We start from the raw sequence: 5959 nt of genomic DNA, 5'->3' as shown, positions 1-5959 counted from the left end.
GCAGCCCTTAGCAGTGATTCCTGCCTTGAGGCCAGGGGAGGGGGCGCAGGCAGAGGGCAGTGGGAGGGAGGAGCGCCAGGCCTGTGTGTTTACTGGATGCCCCGCCCCTATTTGCGTTTACCAGACTTGACTGGGATCTTGATGTAAAGCCAGCAGACCTCTGTTAGGTCCCTGGGGGTGGGCGTCCATTTTGACAATGGACTTAATTATGTCCTTTATAGCTTTTTTTTTTTTCCTAGTGAAAGATTCAAGCCAAAGTAATACATTGCATTTGTCATGTCTCTTTAATCTCCTTTAGCCATTTACAAAGATCATCTCAAAATGCATTATAGACCTAAACGTAAAATCTAAAACTTCTATAAAACAGTTGGATGAAAACAGAAATTTGTGACCGTGGATTAGGCAAAGATTTCTTAGGCAGAACACACAAAGAATGAACCATATAAGAAAAAAACTTGATAACTGAAGTTGATCAAAATTTTAAAATTTTGCTCTTCAAACACTGTTAAGAAAATGAAAAGAGAAGCCACAGACTGGGAGAAAACATTTGTAAAACACGGGTGTGATCATTTGAAAACAATATATAAAAATAATTCTTATTCATAAGACACTTGAATTTTTAAAATGTGCAACAGATTTGAACTTCACCAAAGGAAGACATGCACAGCCATAAATATGTGAAAAGATGCTCAAATGATTGTCCATTAGGGAAATGGAAATTAATGCTATAATGAGATACTATTAAACTTAATACAATAGCTAAAATAGAAACCTGACAATACAAAATGCTGACTCAGATATAGAGGAACTATAAATTTCACACACTGCTGGAGAAAATGCATAAAATTAAATGTATATTTACCATATGAGCCAATAATCCCACTGCTAGCTGTTACCAAAGAAATATGTCCACACAAATTCCTGTATACAAATATTTATAGCAGCTTTGTTCATAAAAAACAAATAAAAAATTTGAAAAAACTAAATGTCTATCAACTGAAGAATTGATAAGCTAATTGATACACATACATACAATGGTACATTAGTCACTATTAAACTACCAATGCATACGATAATATGGATAGATTGCAAAAGCATTATGCTAAGAGAAAAAAGCCAAATACATGACGTTCTGGAAAAGACAAAACCATCAGTAGTACAAGAGAAGGACTGACAACAAAGCCATGAAAGATCTTTTGGGGATGAAGGATATGTTTTATATCTTGATTGTAGGGGTGGTTCCACAATTGTATACCTCTGTCAAGACTCAACAAACCATATACCAAAAGGGGTGAATTTTACTAGAAGTAAATCATATCTCAATAAAGCTGAATTTTTTAAAACAGAAAATAATAGCAAAAACGAACTGTGACTTCCCTGGTCATTCAGTGGTTAAGAATCTGCCTTGTAAGGCAGGAGACCTGAGTTTGATCCCTGGTTAGGGAACTACAATCTCACAATCTCTGTGGCACTACCCAAAAAAACACCCCAACGCAGCCAATAAACAAAAATCAGACAAGGAAGAGCACATAGGCACATAGATGGTGAGAAACTGAACCTGAAAGGGGCTTTGCCTACAAGAAGCAAGGCAGCAGCAGTAGACAAGGTGACAGATTTGAGTGTAAAACTAAGAGTGTTAAGAGCACTATTTTAAAAAATTGATGGTAATTCGTAGAAATATATTTTACATCATTATCCTGCATACACATACATTCATGTAACAAACAATGTCAAAGAGCAATACTTACTATATAGGAAAATGAAACCTAGTAAATCCCAATCACAATCTTATTAATACTTAAATACAATACACAAAGGATACCTATGAAAGTACAGAAACCTGAGTTCATAAAGATAGTATTTAATGTGATGGGTGTGCTTGCCTGTTCATCAGTTCGCTCCAGTCAGGTACACACGAGGATAAGGCCACACGCATGTCAGGTGCGCTATTAAGCCTATTTCTTTTTTTTGTTTTTAATCGTGTCAAGATCGAAAATCCTAGTTCACACAAATAGGTAGATGTGAATGGTAATAATAGCAATATACTCTTTCTACTTAGCAGTGGAAATTCCTCTTTAATCTTAATCCAGAATGCTGATAAACTTAATGTCTTGTAATAATTCCTCAGCGTGAATGACGAACTGAGCTGCAATAATTCATTCTCTTCTTCAGGCACCAAATTTAACTCAATGATTGATTCTGGGGTTTGAAAAGCAAATGGATCTTTTATCCAGATATTTTCCTTTAATGATGCAAATTTCTCTTCTGGAAAGTAATGATGAAAGGTTTGAGACAAAGAAGTGAGGTGTATTAATATCTCTGATTTTATTACCTTTAAGCATTCTTCATTAATAATGTTCTCTTCGATGTGTTGCAACAATGTAGGGAACATATAGTAGCTAGGACGATTACTTTTAAGTCTAGTTTGCCATAACAATAACATCTTTTGGAATCCTCGAATGTGTTCAAGATACTGAAATATATGATTGCTTTCCCTTGTAGTTTCAAACTTAATTCATTTAAAATGCCAAAAATATCACTTAAGTATGCCAATTTTGATACCCAAACATCATCTTCAAAAATATTTGCCAAATGAGATTGCTTTTCAATGAGAAAAATGTAAATCTCATGCCTGAGTTCATATACTCTGCTCAATACTTTTCCTTGAGACAACCAACGAACTTCTGTATGAAATAGTAAGTGGGTATGGTTCTCTCCGATCTCTGAACAAAATATTTCAAGAAGTCGGCTATTCAATGAGCTTCCTTTACTAAAATTAACAATTTTCACTGCATTTTTCAACACGTCCATTAGGCTCGGCGGAATTTCTTTGGATACCAAAGCTTCTCTGTGAATAAAACAATGATTCCAAAGAGCGTTGTTGTGGGTGGCTTCTAACAAGTTTTCAAGAAGTCTGCTATGTTTCCCAGTCATATTTGCTGCTCCATCACTTGAGATTCCTTTACAGTTTCTCCAGTTTAATTTATATCGACCAACAACACACTTATCTAATTCAGTGAATACATCTAATCCGGTTACCTGTGAATTTAAATTTAAACAACACAACAGATCTTCTATAAAATCATCTTGCCACATATATCTGACATATACCAAGAGTGTGGGACCACTAGCCGTATCAGTGCTCTCATCGAGTTGGATTGCAAAATCGATACCAGACTGTAGCCGTGTCATAAGCATTGCTTCTAAATGTTTTGCAATAGTACAGATTCGACGAGATATTGTATTATCACTAAGAGGTATAGTTCTTAATTTGTCAGCTGATTTATCGTCAAAGATGGTACGTACCATATCCATACATGCTGGGAGAATAATTTTTTCAGCAGCTGTATGAGCCATTTTTTCTTTTGCCACTCGATATGCCACTAAATATGATGATAACAAGGCTCTCTCGTTCATAGTTGTGGAACGACTAAGAAATTGGGGTGATAACTCTGTGTTACTTCTTTCTGTTGGAAAACGGTCTTCATCATCTGTCCCTTCCTCCTCCACTTGTACTATCACTATGCCTTCCATCTCTCGGGTATCTTTAGGAGACAAATCTGCAGCATTCCTGGATTCAGCAGTCATTGTTCAGGTTCAAAGAACTGGGTCACTTAATCCAAATAGGGTCTGTCTGCAGGACTTTCCTTTTTGTCCTACATGTTTTATGAGCTCCATTTTTGCTATCCTGCAGGGTTGAAAAATTTAATAGCAGTATTAAAAGGTAATATTGTATTGCTATGGGGCTAACACCTCATCCGTGAAGACAATTCATGAAATCCAGTGGTGTGACATGTCAATGCTGAATAACTGTTATTCATGTTAGCTGTGTACCAGGCAGTTTTGGTACCTTGCATACACAGCTCATTTAATTCTCGTGGAAACCTAATGAAGCACAGTTATTATTCCTATTTTAAAAGCTGAGAAAGATTAAATAATGTGTCTAACAACATAGTGTAGTGGATCCAGTACTCAAACCCAAGTCTGAAGCTCAGGGTCCTAACTATGCCGCTACACTGCCATCTAGTCAGTCTTACAAAGTGATCACCAAAGTTTGGTGTTCAAGACCACCACTGGAGCACAGAGGAAAAAAATTAAAATGTTTGTTTATTTAAAAAGAAGTATTGAAACCCATTCAACTTTCCTGATAGTCATCTTATAGCATTTGTATTTTCTGTCATCATTTGTGTTGCTGCTCTTCATCCTCCAACTATTATATTTTCTTTGTTCACTTTCTTTCAGTTTTAGTGATCTATCATCTGAAAAATCTTATTTCCAGTATTTTAAGATCAAGGAAAAGAAATCTTGGTTTTTGAGATAGGATCAAAGATTTAAAAGTGGGGTATGTGGAATAACACATTCCTAGAGGCCTTCCCTCCCAGTGAATCAAAATGAAGACTACAAGCAAGGGAAACTCAAAAGATACAGGGCCGAGATCAGGACCTGGTCAGGCCTTCCTGGAGTGTTTCCCTGCTCGTATTCTAGGCAAGAAGCAGCAGAAAGACTGGGCTTTATTTTGCATTTCTTGAAGTTGCCCTTAACATAGTTACTTGCAACCAGGAGATATTTTTAAAAATATTTGTTTAAGTGAATATAATGTCAACATTTTTTGCCTATTTGTAGAATGTTCAACAAATTCATTATAGGCATGGCATTTCAATACTTGGAAGGGTTTGTCATTTAGAAATTAAAGAGATTCCATTATATTGTCAGGTTATTTAGAAAATATCTGAGTAAGAATAGGAGGAATGTTACAGAAGCACAGGTTTAAAATAGAAAAATAAATTATGTGTCCATGGTAAGTTATTTATATGTCTCCCACCACAGTGTGTAACCAACCTATTTCTCCAGCAAATATTAAGGTTTCATTGATTTGCTTACAATGCATTCTCCATAACTTATTGATTGCAAATCATCTGTTTAGCACAGGCCTGTACAAGTGTTTTCTTTGGTCCTCTGCCACTTAAGTGTCTCTCATTAGTAACAGTGCTTTTGTGCATACTGGTGGTGCTTCAGGAAATGGAGATGGGGCATTAGGTTTGGTCAAGCTGGATTTTTCAGTTAACTTCCCTTTATCAATGAATGTCCTAGTTGGGTGGGCCCTTGGAGACAGTTTATTTTATTTAGGATCAATACCAGAATTCGTGTTTGTCTAAGCTGCTGCTGCTGCTGCTAAGTCGCTTCAGTCGTGTCCGACTCTGTGCGACCCCATAGAAGGCAGCCCACCAGGCTCCGCCGTCCCTGGGATTCTCCAGGCAAGAACACTGGAGTGGGTTGCCATTTCCTTCTCCAGTGCCTAAAAGTGAAGAGTGAAAGTGAAGTCCCTCAGTCGTGTCCGACTCCTAGCGACCCCATGGACTGCAGCATACCAGGCTCCTCCGTCCATGGGATTTTCCAGGCAAGAGTACTGGAGTGGGTTGCCATTGCGTTCTCCAAGCATCCTGCAAATCGGTGGCAGAGAAAGGCTGGTGGTGACCAGTCTTCAAGTGACCCAACGCATTTTCCACTGCACCACCACAAACTCCCTTCATTACTCAGCCCTCCAAGTCAAGCACATTTTCCTCCCACAACTGAAAAATTCACCTGGTGTTCTATCAGAAATCACTCCTTTTAAAAAGCCTTCAGAAACTTCAGAAACTGAAAGGAAGAGGGTGAAGTGTATGTATGATCTGTAAACACGAGGCTTAAACTTGTCCGCTAAACAACAAAACAAAACGTGGATCTTGGTAGCCTCTGGGGTCTTCCTCATTTTACACCTCGAGATCACCAGGGAAAAAAACCCTCACCAGAAGGAAAGGAAATGGGGTAAGCCCGGGAGCACAGAAATTAGACTAGAGTCATTGGTCCCCGACCCCTTGGGGGTCAAAACCAGGGACGAGGACGGGGCAGGCAGGCTGCCGCCTCTCGGACCCATAGGTATCTCATCCCAATGCAGAAACCAAGGATCCGCGGCTGTCTC

At 38.2% G+C, this 5959-nt stretch overlaps 1 long non-coding RNA gene across 1 annotated transcript in view; it reads right to left on the bottom strand.

Moving 5' to 3' along the window:
• Positions 1 to 1845: 1845 nt before the first annotated feature.
• LOC104992740 overlaps positions 1846 to 5959 on the bottom strand; it is a 4489-nt gene continuing 375 nt past the window's right edge. Inside the window, exon 2 of the long non-coding RNA XR_825738.1 lies at positions 1846 to 3688. This is a non-coding gene — a long non-coding RNA (uncharacterized LOC104992740). The remainder of the gene's footprint in view (positions 3689 to 5959) is intronic.

The sequence above is a fragment of the Bison bison genome, unplaced genomic scaffold (assembly GCF_000754665.1).
Source record: "Bison bison bison isolate TAMUID 2011002044 unplaced genomic scaffold, Bison_UMD1.0 scf7180017864223, whole genome shotgun sequence".
Taxonomy (NCBI): domain Eukaryota; kingdom Metazoa; phylum Chordata; class Mammalia; order Artiodactyla; family Bovidae; genus Bison; species Bison bison.
This window is presented reverse-complemented; position numbering and strand designations above follow the sequence as displayed.